The following is a 15,646-nucleotide window of genomic DNA, read 5'->3' on the forward strand; positions in this document are numbered from 1 at the left end:
GCTAGAATTTTACTGTAAGTGAGCACTTTAAAATAGAACCACTCTTGATTTTTACATGGCATCTATATCATCTTCTGGTGGTACCAATAGCAACTTTAACTTTTATTGTCCTTTGTTTAGATGTGCTGAATAGGAAAGGAAGAATATCAAGAAAAACAGATGTAAAGCACAGTCATTAAAATCAGGTTTTTAGTCATAAAATGTGCAGGAATGTTAGCTATTTCAGTTGATTGTAATAATAATGGACCAGCATACCAGACAGGTGGAAGTGCTTGAGGGCCACTGAACACAGAATTTTCCTAAAGTATCACAATTACAGAAACACCTGTGCTATATAACCTTGTGCTGATTCACCATAAAAATATGCAGTGGTTTTAAGTATCTTCTAAAATTGTGATTTCTTACCTGGCATGAAATGGCTTAATGGATACACAGTGAACTTAAAGGGACTGTGTCCAGTTTTTTGGGAGCTACGTTTGCCTAAAATTGTTACAACTGTGGGAATGTCCTCTAAATTATTCATCTATATGTCTCTGTATATCTCTGCACAGTGGTTGCAATTAAAATCTTTGAAACTGCTATTGCCATATCCACTATAGTTAAGGACAAGTATAGGGGATACCACAGCAATATGAGTTAGGCAAATGACAAAATTGGAACGATTTTTGTAGACATCATTTGTATGTATCCACCCACACCAATAAAATAGCCAGTGCATAAGTTAGCCCGCAGGAAGAGGAGGGGAACACAAGACAGAGTTGCACTGATTTAATGTATGTTAGAGATACTCACAGCACCAAAGGCAGCCATATTGGCTTATGCACCACAGGAAACCGGAACTCAATATTTATCAAACGGAGAGAGAAAATAAAAAGGGACAATAAGCTGACAGATATATTTGCTGTTTTCAAAATCCTAGTGGGACAGTACAAAGAAGAGAGATTAAAAGTTTTAAAGTGCATTTGGCAGTGTTGTTTTAGAAGGTTATTAAAAAGGTAATCATGCTAGTTCAATACGTCTTGAAGGACTATTAAAAGACTTTTGGCCAGAGTCCACCTCTTAAGAGGAGCAGCAAAGCAGGTGCTGTTCAGCATTCTATCTTGAACTAGCATATTTCCTTATGCTTTTTCCAGTCTCATTTCAATAGCCCAAGTAATGGGATTTGTACCATTTTCCTGTTGAGAGATGTTCTGCCTGTAAATAGAGAAAATTCAGTGAGTGCTGAAGATTAACAGAACAAAACAAAACAATGGAAAGTTGCGCTTTCCTACTGATGGAGACATCCAGACCCGTCACACTGAGTGAAGCAGTTCTAGTCTACTTCACAGGGCATCCTCCTTTATAATAGCAACAGCTCTTTCTCCCTTTAATAAAATATCTTAATACAAAAAATAGGAGGATACAAAAAATACTAGGTATTGATGTCAGAATTGAAAACAGGAATAGAAAGGGAACATGTGCCTATTTGAATTTTGATTATTTTAAAGCTCATTTTGTTTCCAGGTGCATTTTTAAAAAATCTTATTGGGAGTAGTATGTAAGTGAGTGGGTTTGAGTTTCTTAAGGAAACTACTGCACTATGGCTCAGAGACAGCATAAATATCATGTGATGCAGCAGTTGCTATGGGTAACCACACATCTTCTCTGTAGTTTCTTTAGCCCCAAATGCCCATTCCTAATGATGTCCGTGATACCATGAAATCTTTTCATTTGACCTCCAAGGCTGACAGGATACAGGGTAAAAAGGACTATGAGGCACAGACCACTAGAATGAATGAATCCAGACCTTCATCCTTAAGAGCAGAAAAGAGAACAACATCTACTTTATTAAAATATGACCCCTAATGCAATACATATGAAACATGAATAAAGATTGAATGATGCAGGAAGTGAATATTGGCTGTGATATTATTACTTTTCATGCCCACATTAACATACCGACAGTAGTCAAAATTGCATTTCCAACATTACAAAAAGATAAAAAAAAACTTTCCCTAAAGATCAAAGATCATGGGCTGAGTATAACCAGTGAAACATTTAATAGCAAATATTGTTAGCACAGACTAAGTGTGTATATATCTAGCTCGTTTTGGCCAGTTCCAGTGCAATATTGTTTAATGAAATTGGATGGTAAATATTTTCCATGGCCAAGAGGAAAAAGTACATTTTCAGTAAAATGCCTGGGGAATATAAGTGTGCAACTCCTTGGAGGGATTGATTTCTTAGCAGATCACTGACTGCAGCACAAAATCTCCCCAGAGTGCACCAAGAAAATCATCTTCAGTTTAGGGTATCAAATAATAGAAAATGAAATGTGATGTTACACTTGTCAAAGCAAACCAAGATGATCCATAAAAGAAGCTATTTGTTTCCATATTTTATTTATCTAATACTGTGAACATTTTAAAAAACATGGACCAAACAATAAGTCTACAAAGCTACTCTAAACGTACAGCTGAGGAGCATAGTGGAATCCTAAACTGGCACAGCTGTCTCTATCTTACCCCTCTCTAATTCCCTCTTCCCCCAGCATAGGGGATATGCTGTGGGAGAAAGAGAGGGAGTGGGCATGGCCAGTGTACTGCACATCGGCAGCACCCAAAGTGTGCTAAGTACTGTACAAAAATAAAGTAAGTCACAGTCCCTAGGAAAAATCTAGGATAACGTATCCTAACTCTGATGGATCTGCAGTATATTTAATTTTATAGAATTTGAATGGCACTATATGTTACAGGGCAGTGGTGGGCAACCTGCAGCCCATGGGCCACTAGTTGCTCACCACTGTTATGGGGCAATGCAGACTGAAAAATGCACTGAATTTCACAGATGGAGTCTGAAAAGGTAGGGTACACTGATTATTCAAACCCTGGCATGCATCATTGTCCTGGTTCTTACGTTTATAGAAACATGCACCATTCTTTGTATGAAAATGTTGTGCTGCACATTCAGGAGCACACCATTTTTCAGGCTAGACTACTCTGTACTACCAGCAATCCACTGGGCCATATATCTCCAGAGATTGTGTGCCAGACATGTTCCTGCTTTATGCTGCCTGGTCTTGTGCTTTGTTAAAATGGAGGACAGCACCTCATTGTTAAAGTACCTCATCCTGATTATATCTTGTTAGAAACAATCGCTGTGTTAATCAGTCTGGTTTTGCTGCAGTGTGCACAGGGCCACTACACACTGCGGGGACTGAGGAGACTATTTGCACTGCAAACCCAGCACAGAAAACAAATCTAGCAATTAAGCTTGAATTGCATATCGATGCTTTTGCTGTTACAATGAAAATGAGAAAGGAACTGCTGTTGGAACACCCAATTCCTGCAAGTACTGATTGCAACTCAGCAACAACTGTAGAAGGATTAATAGAGCTGGTTGCAATTTTAGGTCAAATATATAATACTGCACAGCTACAAAAATACATTAAAATAATATTTTAAGATTGCAAAGTCAAGGACCTCAAAATTAGGAAATTCCAGAATTAAGGTTGCATGTACAACCTTAATTCTGCTCCCTTGTGCATTTGCATGGATACAATCTAATTACATGATCATATACTATCTCTTTCACAAAACTTGTGCTTTAGTCAGTGCACAATTAATGAACAGCTATTCAATATTTTGTTTTATTCTCACTGTTCAGTGTGTGATCCTATGCACTATTCAAACCCTGCTCTGAGACAAAATTAATTTTCTCACAGGTTTTTGTACGATGCTAATCACTAGTAGCTGAGTGCTTCACAAACACTAATTTAGTTTCACAACATCTTGTGAGATGAGGCGGTATTATTCCCATTTTACAGATGGGGAACGAAGGCACAGAGAGGTTAAGGTCAAAAGTAGCCACTAACTGTGGGTGTCCAATCTGAGGTGCCAAGATCTAATTTTTCAGAATACTTAGCATTATATAGCACTTAATGTGGTCAAAACACAGTTCCTTTGTACTAAAGTTGCAGCTACAAGTACTCATCACTTCTACAATCAGACACTACCTCCACCTCTGCCCCCCAGGGTCTCAAGTTAGGCACCTAGAACATGAGGAACACACAATTAACGGCCACAATTAAAACTTGGGGTTAAATGATTTATCCAGCTTCACACAGGAACTCTGTGGCAGAGGGAAGGACAGAATCTCCAGGGCAGCATCCAACTCCCTTAATCATGAGGCTATCTTTCTCTTCCTGCAATTCCATTACACACCTTCCAACTTCTGCAATAAATGAGACAGGGTCTGTCATAAATATAAAGGGAAGGGTAAACCCCTTTAAAATCCCTCCTGGCCAGAGGAAAAATCCTCTCACCTGTAAAGGGTTAAGAAGCTAAAGGTAACCTCGCTGGCACCTGACCAAAATGACCAAAGAGGAGACAAGATACTTTCCAAAGCTGGGAGGAGGGAGAAAAACAAAGGGTCTGTGTGTCTGTTGGTATGCTGCTTTTGCCGGGGATAGAACAGGAATGGAGTCTTAGAACTTTTAGTAAGTAATCTAGCTAGGTATGTGTTAGATTATGATTTCTTTAAATGGCTGAGAAAAGAATTGTGCTGAATAGAATGACTATTTCTGTCTGTGTGTCTTTTTTGTAACTTAAGGTTTTGCCTAGAGGGATTCTCTATGTTTTGAATCTAATTACCCTGTAAGGTATCTACCATCCTGATTTTACAGGGGTGATTCCTTTACTTCTATTTACTTCTATTTCTATTAAAAGTCTTCTTGTAAGAAAACTGAATGCTTTTTCATTGTTCTCAGATCCAAGGGTTTGGGTCTGTGGTCACCTATGCAAATTGGTGAGGATTTTTACCAAACCTTTCCCAGGATGTGGGGTGCAAGGGTTGGGAGGATTTGGGGGGGAAAGACGTGTCCAAACTACGTTTCCCAGTAAACCCAGTTAGAGTTTGGTGGTGGCAGTGGATATTCCAAGGACAAAGGATAAAATTAATTTGTACCTTGGGGAAGTTTTAACCTAAGCTGGTAAAAGTAAGCTTAGGAGGTTTTCATGCAGATCCCCACATCTGTACCCTAGAGTTCAGAGTGGGGGAGGAACCTTGACAGGGTCCTATAGGCAACAGTCTCCTTCACTACATAACCTTGACTCTTTCCCAGAGTGTGTCCATCCTTTGCCCTGAATGAAGTAAGGATCCTGTGGAAAAAAAATCGTATGTGATTGTATAACTAATCATAATGCATATGCACAAGAGGGCAAATGAAGGTTGCACAGGCAACCTTAGTTCTAGCATTTCCTAATTTTGGGGCACTTGACTATGCAACCTTTAATAGTATTCTTTTGACGTAGTTATCTGAGTATAATTTCCTAGGTTTTTAAAAAGGAAACTGAAGAACAAATTCCAGCATTTGGCATCATATGGACACCCACTTGTCGTCTGCATGGCTGAAACCTTTAGATCCACTCCAGAAACATCAGCCACCTAAGCTAACAGAGTGAATGATTAGTAATAGTAGGTCTATCATTCTCTATGTGAATCCAGTCTAGAGGGGGATGAGACATACTTTGCCAGTGGGTTTCACAAATATTTGTCGACAGCAGGGAAATGGTGAGTCTCTGGAATCCTGGGTTCCTTTCCAGGCTCTGGAGGGGGAGTCTTATTTAGTGGTCACAGAACTTTCCATCCATTTCCCCGAAGCTTGATGTTTTCTGCCCTGTCCCCTCCAACCTGTCCTTGTCCCTGTCTTGTTTCTTCCCCACTGCTGGCTCCTTGCTCCAGTCTCATTCTCCTTACCTAGCCAGTTCCTGACTCCAGTCCTCAGTCTTCTCATCTTTCATGCAGTCTGTTGCCCAGTCAGTCCTAGCTCTCCCCTTGCACCCTGGCTCCTTGTCAGATCTGTTTCCCATCCCACTGATTCCCAGTCTGGCTCCCCTCAGCTCCCAGTCTAAGTCTACTTGCCCAGACAGTCCTAGTTTTCCTCCGAGCCTCCAGTCCCCAGCCCTGTAATCCAGCTCCTTATCCCAATCTGATCCCTCTGCCATGTACATTGGTCAAACCGGACAGTCCCAACGTAAAAGAATAAATGGACACAAATCGGACATCAGGAATGGTAACATACAAAAGCCAGTAGGAGAACACTTCAATCTTCCTGGACATTCTATAACAGATTTAAAAGTAGCTATACTTGAACAAAAAAACTTCAGAAACAGACTTGGGAGTGGACAGCATCCACCCTGATCAAATTGCCCCTGTCAACACTGGTTCTCCACTTGTGAGGTAACGCCCTTCTCTTCATGTGTCATTATATAATGCCTGCCTCTGTAATTTTCACTCCATGCATCTGAAGAAGTGGGTTTTTACCCACGAAAGCTTATGTCCAAATAAATCTGTTAGTCTTTAAGGTGCCACTGGACTCCTTGTTATAATGAAAAGTGTTGGGCAACCTTAGTAATAATGCCTGTGTGTGTATAAAATGTGTTAATTTCTTTTAAAATAATCAGTTTTTAACAATACATTGATAACCTTTTTGTTTTCAATCAAAAACCCCTTGGAAAATTTCTATGAACACTTTCCAGAAAAATAGAACATTTTTCATTTTCAGTTTTTCATGGAAAATGTTTATCACTTTTCAACCTGCTCTACTGAGGAGAGGGGTATTGGGAGAATTAAGAACAGAGACACAAATACTCCCTCTGAAATCCTGTTCTGTGAGAGAGGATGTTTCTTTTCATTTTCTATGTTGTGTGACCTACACCATATTGTTTACAAGGGCTACTTTTGTAGGTTGTCGTATAGCTGACAACCTACAAAAACTTGATTTTTAAAAGGGTTATGAAGGAGCTGGCGACAGTGTCTTGCCCTGGAGCTATGAGCAGCCAATGCATTTGCTGTGATGATAGTGTGTTTTAATTTAATATTCTATCGTGGAGCTTTCCCAGAGCTGGTTTATCGATGGAACCAAGCAAGCAAAACTAGAATTCTCACCTACTTAAAACTGCACAAGCAAGCAATCTCATTTGAATTAATATTTTACTCTTAATACATTCACTTAGTTTTGCTTGTTTGTTCTTTGAGTGATTGCACATGTACATTCAGCTCTTTGTGTGCTCATGCCCTGCACACAGTCATCAGAAATTTTTCCCCCAGTGGTACCCGTTGGGGCAGCTCAAGCATTTTCTGCTGCTTCGTGACCAACTGCCCCCAACCTCCCTCAGTTCGTTCTTACTGCCCAGGATGGTTATTGGAGTCACTTGGCTTGCCTTGCCTTGCCTTAGCAAGTACTCTCAGTGTTCAGAGTAGCAGCTCTGTTAGTCTGTATTCGCAAAAAGAAAAGGAGTACTTGTGACACCTTAGAGACTCTCAGTGTGTTCATTGTAAACTAATTGTAGATAGTGTTAGTACTTAGAGAACATTTTTTCTCTTTTTGGCTCCAGTTTTTTTTTTTTTTTGTTCCTGTTACTCAGTACCGAGGGTTGCCTCTGTCACTGGGCTTTAAGCCCTGCCTCTCTTGCACTAGGCTGATGCCTATGAACAATGCACTCTGAAGATGGGGAAGTTCATATTCAGGTTCATTGCCAGATCTGCCAAGACTTTAAGCCTTGGACAAGGAAAGACAGAGAAACCAGGCTAATGCTTTGCTCATGGAGGCGGCCCTAAGACCTCTGCCAGAGCCTAGCTGGTAAGTCTTGACACCAACTGCCTCAGCCTCAGTTAGGAATGTGCCTCCTATGTTGCCTGAGTCCTGACACTGCTCACCCTCCCTAGCACCTAAGAAGAGGCAAAAGACCTCTAAGCGGACCACCAAGAGGGGGAAGGTTGCCAGCACTGAAGTCATTTAGGCAAGGGGATAAGAGTAGAGTGCAACTGAAACCTAAGAACTCTTCTCTGACACTGCAGAAGCTGGCACCATTGATTCCAGCACTGAGGCAAGTGCCATTGAGTTCAGAGCATGAGAAAACGCCTTATACTGACCACACCAGTAGAATCTGCAGCAGCGAGAGATCTGCTAAGCCTTTTGGTGCCAGTATCTTTGGGTGCAGTAGACTGCACTCACATTGGTGTAGTGCTCAGTACTGCATCAACCTCTGTTGCCTCAAACTGCGCATCTGTCAGTACAACCAAAGGGGATACCTACAAAGTTGGCTGCGGTGCATCCTTCTCTGACTTGGCACCAATCTCTGCATTGTTGGGCGCATCCCCTCCTTGATAAGTGGAGGGAGAGTTGGCCTCTGAATTGAAGATTGGCTCCTCTGTTTCCCATCCTCAAAGCTGCTCTTACTATTCTCCACAAGGTAAGGCCTTCGAGAAGGTAAGGTAAGGCCTTCATTAATAGGTAAGGCCTTCGAGAATGGCCTTACCTATTAATGAGGCAATTATGGACCCTATTTAGGCTCTTTGGCAATCCCCTTCATCCCTTTCCCCCTACCTCAAAAAGAAATTAATATAAATACTGTGGGCCTTCCCAAAGGTTTGAATACATATATTCTCATCCCCTCCCCGAGACTCTCTGGTGGTGTCAGCGGCCAATGAAAGGGAATAACAAGGGCCACAAAAAGTGATCCCTCCAAATCAAAATCTGCAAAAAACATAGATCTGTTTGATAGAAAAGTTTATTTTACTGGGAGGCTGAAACTCAGAATTGTCAACCAGCAAGCATTTTTGGGTCGGTATTATCTTAACGTGTGGGATTTCATTTTAAAGTTTAGAAATATGCTGCCAGGACACTAGGCAGGAGTTTTCCTTGTTAGTTGATGAGGGGAAATCTGTAGCAAGATCTTCGCTGCAGGCTGCACTGGATGCAGCAGACTTAGCCACTACAGAAGCCATGGTCCCAGCTGCCATGTGCAGGAGCTCTTGGCTGCAATCCTTGGGGCTTCCACAAGAGGTCCAACAGACTTTATAGGATCTGCCTTTTGAAGGGATTTTGCTGTTTTTAGATCAAACTGACTCTAAACTCCATGTCTTGAAGGACTCTAGGGCAACTCTAATGCCTTTGGGGTTTTACACTCCAGCCTAATCCAGAAAGTACTTCTGCCCACAGCAGATGCACCATTACTCTGCCCCTGCTCGTCGGCTGGACATTCAGAGAAGGAAGAATAGGGGTTACAGACATAGACCTCCTCCTGCCTCTGCAACAATGTCTGTTCCATCTCAACACCCAGAGGGTGCTAAATAGGGGTGTCAAGGTTCCTCCCCCACTCTGAACTCTAGGGTACAGATGTGGGGACCCGCATGAAAACCTCCTAAGCTTACTTTTACCAGCTTAGGTTAAAACTTCCCCAAGGTACAAATTAATTTTATCCTTTGTCCTTGGAATATCCACTGCCACCACCAAACTCTAACTGGGTTTACTGGGAAACATAGTTTGGACACGTCTTTCCCCCCCAAATCCTCCCAACCCTTGCACCCCACTTCCTGGGAAAGGTTTGGTAAAAATCCTCACCAATTTGCATAGGTGACCACAGACCCAAACCCTTGGATCTGAGAACAATGAAAAAGCATTCAGTTTTCTTACAAGAAGACTTTTAATAGAAATAGAAGTAAATAGAAGTAAAGGAATCACCCCTGTAAAATCAGGATGGTAGATACCTTACAGGGTAATTAGATTCAAAACATAGAGAATCCCTCTAGGCAAAACCTTAAGTTACAAAAAAGACACACAGACAGAAATAGTCATTCTATTCAGCACAATTCTTTTCTCAGCCATTTAAAGAAATCATAATCTAACACATACCTAGCTAGATTACTTACTAAAAGTTCTAAGACTCCATTCCTGTTCTATCCCCGGCAAAAGCAGCATACCAACAGACACACAGACCCTTTGTTTTTCTCCCTCCTCCCAGCTTTGGAAAGTATCTTGTCTCCTCATTGGTCATTTTGGTCAGGTGCCAGCGAGGTTACCTTTAGCTTCTTAACCCTTTACAGGTGAGAGGATTTTTCCTCTGGCCAGGAGGGATTTTAAAGGGGTTTACCCTTCCCTTTATATTTATGACAAGGTGTTTTGATGGGATGCTCAAATATGCCATGTCAGTTTCCAAGATGTCAGATTCCATTTTCCCCATATTGCAAAACTACATTTCCCACTTTCTCAGTGCTTGGTCCTGGATTACCTTGGACTGAAGGGTCTTAAGCACTTTGGAAGCAGCATCTACCCTCCAATTTATGCCTACCCCTTCCTCCCACCTTCTCTTTCTGTCCTTCTTCAGAGACCACTCTCATGAGGACTCCTAATCCAAGAGGTTCAATCTCTCCTTGAAGTAGGAGCCACAGATTAAATTCCGTGGTGTCACAGAGGTAAGGGGTTTTATTCCTGTTATTTCCTAATCACAAAACCAAAGGGAGGTCTCAGATCAGTTTTACACGTGAGCCAGCTCAACAAATATCTCAGAAAGATAAAGTTTCACATCGTCATTCTGGCTTTCATTATTCCTCCTCCTGGATCCTAGAGATTGATATGCCACCCTTGATTTAAGAGATGCCTACTTTCATGTGGCAATTTATCGAGGTCAGAGAAAGTTTCTCATGTTCATAGTGAAGCACTGTCATTACCAGTTCATTGTGCTTCCTTTTGGCCTGTCAGCAGCTCTTCAGGTTTTCACAAAATGTTTAACAGTGGTAGTGGCATTGCTGAGGAAACTAGGAGAACAGGTCTACCCTGACCTGGATGACTGGCTAGTCAAGGGCAGGTACAGGGGTTGGGTTCTCTCCAGTGTTCAAATTATCCAGTCAACCTTCAAAGGTATGTGGATTAACCCATTGCTCAGTGCAGAGGATACAGTTTATAAGAGCAGTACTGGGCTCTACTCGAGCCAGAGCTTTCCTTGCAGACACAAGACTCCAAACAGATTGATCTCTTGTGGCAGATCTCAAGGTTCATCCAATCACAACAACTTGAAACTGTATTAGACTTCTGGGGCATATGCCTTGATGCACATATATAATCCAATGTTGTTGTTGTTTTTTTACTGTGTAACTATACCCTTTATTTAAGTCTGGGTCTTTATTTCTTTTTCAGGCCTTAAAACTGAACAGGGCGCTAAGTTCTCCACACCCAAGATGTAACAGGCTGCACCTCAGGACTCTTCAAAGTTGGGTGGCCACTATTTATTCACCAGGCTGCCGCCATCTGAACCCTGTGCCCTCATAGGTACTGAGATAGCTAGATTGGTGGACAGACACACTCAGTGTTTGTGTGGGCATTCCCTTTGTCTGCCTTCAGCCTTTGCTGACACTAATGATGGATGCATCTTCCTTGGAATAGGGAGATCGTCTGGGCACCCTCTGAACTCAAGGATTGTCGCCTTCAAGGGATTTCTTTTCATATAAGTGTCTGAGAGCTAAGGGCTGTCTGTCTTGCCTGCCTGGCCTTCATATTGCATGTCAAGGGGGAAAAGCCTGTTTGTTCTCACGGACAACACTGCAGTGATGTTTTACCTCAACAGGCAGGGGGGAGCTCATTCTTCCCTGCTTTGTCAGGAAACAATTCACCTATGGAATTTTTGCATTGCCAATTCAATCAGTCTCTAAGTCTCTTATCTTCTGTGGGTGCAGAAGCAGGTGGAAGACCACCTCTGCAGATCATTTACAAGTCACTAGGAGTGGTCTCTCTGGCTGGATGTAGCCACATGATTTTTTCCAACAGTGGAGGACTTTCCAGATAGACCTATTTGCAAACAAGGCCAACAGGAAATGCCAACAGATTTGCTCCCTACAAGGAACTGGTCCCAATTCCTTCACAAATGGCTTCCTGTTCCCCTGGACGAACAAGCTCTACTCTGCTTTTCCCTTGGTCCCATTCCTACACAGAACTCTGCTAAAGATCAGGTGGGACCAGGCGTCAGTTACATTAATAGCCTCAGTGTGGCATCAACCGCACTGGTTTTCTGCTCTGTTGGATCTGTCACTGACAGCTCTGATTTTGCTCCCAACCTGATCTCCCAAGATCACAGTTGGCTGCTCTACCCAAACCAAAACTTCATTTAATGGCCTGGAGGCTCCATGGCTAAATCCTTGGGAGGAATCTTGTTTGGAGCAAGTTTGCCATGTCTTGTTAAATAGTAGAAAGCCATCTACCAGAGCTGCTTACGTGTCAAAATGGATGCATTTTTCCATCTGGTCTCATCGGTCTGGGATCTTGGCAATGCAGTCCTCTATTCAACATATTTTGGAATATCTGTTGCACCTGAAAGAAGCAAGGGTTAGTGATTTCTTCTATAATGGTCCACCTGGCAGCAATATCAGCTTTCCATCCCCATATGGACAACTGCTTTATATTTTCGAATGATATGACAATCAGATTTGTGAAGGGCCTGGAAAGGTTGTACCCTCAAATAAGGGAATGTATCTCCTATGGGACTTGAACCTAGTTTTGTCAAAGCTCAGGGGGCCACCATTTGAGCCTCTAGTAATGTGTTCCTTACTGCACCTCTCTCTAAAGGTGGCTTTCCTTGTAGCTATTACTTTGGCCAGGAGGGTAGCTGAACTGTGTGTTCTGACATCTGAACTGCCTTATAAAATCCTTTTTAAGGTTAAGATCTACTTGCACTTCGTCTGAGATTTCTTTCTAAAGTGGTATCTAATGTTCATGTTAAGCAGTCAATTTACCTATCTACGTTTTACCCAAAACCACTCGCCAATAGAGAGGAACAACGTCTGCACACCTTGGATGACAGAAGAGTATTGGCATTCTACACAGACAGGACTAAACAGTTTTGTTTGTCGACTCAACCATTTGTGGCTATAGCAGATAGAATGAAGCGTCTCCCAGTCTCCTCATAAAGAATTTCATCTTGTATAATTTCCTGAATTCATGATTGTTATGATCCATCGGGCATTTTCTTGCTGGGCAAAAAGACGACATATTCCACAAGATTGCAAGTAGCCTTAACAATGTTGCTTGCACAAGTTTCTATCCAGGACATTAGCAGAGTGGCTACATAGTCTTCAGTTCACATCTTTGCATCTCATTATGCCTGTGATGGGGTATGTACCCCCCACAGGCCCTGAAGGGGTAAATGTGGGCCTGAGGGGACAATTAGGGTACCTGACTGCACTTGGAGGGAGAGCCAGGCCTAACTTACTAAGAATCTTAGCTGGCAGGAGTAGGCTGGATTATAAAGCCAGGATGCTTGCAGCGGAAAGGGGCTGCAGTGAGAATCTGCAGAATTTGCTCTTTCTGGGAGCAGAGAGGAAGAGAGAAGAAAATCTGAAGAATAAGGCCCAGGGTTTTAGCCCTGAAAGAAGGGTCAACCCCAGAGTAGTTGTGGGGAAAGGAAACCTGAGAAGGCTAGGTAGGAAGAAGCCCAGGGAAACAGCAGCAAAAGGTAAGACAGTACAGACCTGGGCTGCTTGTTATTGGGTCCCTGGGCTGGAACCAGTGTAGAAGGTAGGCCTGGGTTCTCCTACCAGCTACTGGGAAGTGTCACAGGAGCATTGCAGATGCCAACCAGACTGCTTTGTTACCCTGGAAGGGGAGGACTTTATAGTGACCTGGTTGGAGGGCTGAGTTAAGAAGAGAGAGCATCCTGAGTCCTAAACAGAGGGGTCACAGCTTGAGTAATCAATGGAAGAGGGTGCCAGCCCAGCCCAGAGCTGATTGCCAGAGCAGCCACAAGGAGACACTACCTGCGGTGAGTGAATCCCATCAAAAGGCCATTATTTAGTACTCCAGAAATTATGTTAAATTTGGATGAGTTTTACTCCAGTCTGTGTGTACATGAACTATGATCCCTCCTCCTATGTATGGCTTGTGAGTCATGAAGAGTGGATTGCACATGTGTAGCACATCTTGAAGAACAACAGTTACAAAAAGTTAGTAATGAATGATTGCGCCTGGATTTTAAATAATATTTCTCTCTATTTCTCATCAGGAGGGGAGCACTTGGAATTGCTGATTTTCAAGCCTCTATGGCCTGCCAAAACACTTTTAGTCAGGGCAATAACTCGGCATTCCATTTCTCAGCCTCGGTTTTTGGCAGTCAAAACATTAGACAATTCAGTGCATTCATATACATTCAATAATTACACGCATTCATATTATTAAAGGCAGGGAAATATCTACTATTAATATTGACCATATTTCAAAACAATTAAAAGCAAAAACAGTATAATTCTGGACTCTATCAGGGGGTTCCTCTTCTATTAAAAATTAGTGGGTTATCTTTATTGGGATATTTCCCTGATAAGGGAAATTACATGACAAGTTAGAAAGTTAAGTCAAAATTATGATTTGCTGAATGATTTAATGAAAATCTTAATAAAAAAGTGCAGACTAACACTTACAGAATAAGACAGATCTGTCATTCTCTTTACCTGAACCATAAGAGTCTGTTCCTGCTCTCACTGATCTCAGTGGGAACAGGATTGGGCCCAAGATTTCATAAGAAAGATCCTATGACAGTTGCTGGCAAGAGAAAAAAAAATCAAAAGCACTTAACAGTTTAAGTCTCATTTTCAAAAGTGACTTGGCATGTAAGAGCCTAAAACTCATGCAAAGTTCATCTGACTTAGGACCTAAGTCTCTTTAGAAAATGGGACTTGGGCTTCTAAATGAGTGAAGAATTCCTGAAAATGTTAACTGCCATCTTTCTGCATCACTGCTTATATCTCTCACGCTCGCCCAATATGGACCCAGTCCACAAAGGGTGGATCTAGACTGAAACTTCCACAGATTCGAGGCTCCTTTTTAGGCCCATCTCTAGACTGAACTGTAATGGCATGTACCTGCACCACCCAGAAAGGGGCCCTGGAAAAGAACTGAGACTGCTTCCTCCTTCTCCAGAGGAACAATGAGTTGTGACATCTTTTTGCAGGGTGCAGCTTCCTTCCCCATCACCAGCCTAGTTCTGTTTGTTGGAGCCCTGAGGAGATGCACCCCCGGCTCTACCCACTTCCAGTGGCATGGGAGTATACAAGACTTAAAAACACTAGGCTTTAAAGCTGTCCCCAGGAGGCTTTTTCATGACATTTTTAAAAAAGCTTAGATTCTCACATCATTACATGACTCTTGGAGCTGTGGCTTTAAGAAGAACACCAAATACTGTGAGAGCTGGTAACACTGCAATCTAGCCCTAACTATCTTTATTCATTAATTAATGGGATATCGACAGTGTAGGAGAAAAGGCTACATGTCTGCACATTTCCAGTAAGTCTGCAATATGAAGTTATGTGAGGAGCCATACCTGATGGGCTGGCCTACAGAAAGCAGGGTGTAATCTCCCCCCCAAAAATCCAGAACAGATTAAAAAAATTAAAATGTCCTTTAAAAAACTGCCGCTGAAACCCATTTCCTCTTTTGCAGGAGAGGTTATTGTGCATAATGATGTAGGTACCGGTTGATAATCCAAGGGGAGGGGTTTGTTTGTTATTTTTAAAATGCTGTGCATATTTTTAAGGGCTATTAGAGCATGTAAGCAGCTGTAATGAGTTTTCTAGTGTCTATTAGCAACAAAAAACAAAAGCAGTTGAAACTACAAAACAAAACTAGTGGTTCTTCACTTGATCAACATTCACAAAAGAACTCAGCAGGAAATTCAGCTGCAGACCACGATAGAGGTGCCAATTACACAGCGACCAGAGAAAATGTATGGAAGAAGAAAAAGAAATTCGAGGAAACTTGTTGTGTTGCTGCATCAAGGGCTCTGGAAAATTCTTATCTGTGGATTTAAAAAAAAAAAAAAAAAAGGAACCAAATTCTGTTCCCAAC

The 15,646-nt window shown here is 42.0% G+C and overlaps 1 long non-coding RNA gene across 1 annotated transcript in view; it reads right to left on the reverse strand.

Moving 5' to 3' along the window:
* Positions 1-681: 681 nt before the first annotated feature.
* Positions 682-15,646, reverse strand: part of LOC142073291 (uncharacterized) — a 51,507-nt gene continuing 36,542 nt past the window's right edge. The window contains exons 3-4 of the long non-coding RNA XR_012670093.1: positions 12,029-12,124; positions 682-1,194 (exon numbers count right to left, since the gene is read on the reverse strand). This is a non-coding gene — a long non-coding RNA (uncharacterized LOC142073291). The remainder of the gene's footprint in view (positions 1,195-12,028; positions 12,125-15,646) is intronic.

The sequence above is a fragment of the Caretta caretta genome, chromosome 9 (assembly GCF_965140235.1).
Source record: "Caretta caretta isolate rCarCar2 chromosome 9, rCarCar1.hap1, whole genome shotgun sequence".
Lineage (NCBI taxonomy): Eukaryota > Metazoa > Chordata > Testudines > Cheloniidae > Caretta > Caretta caretta.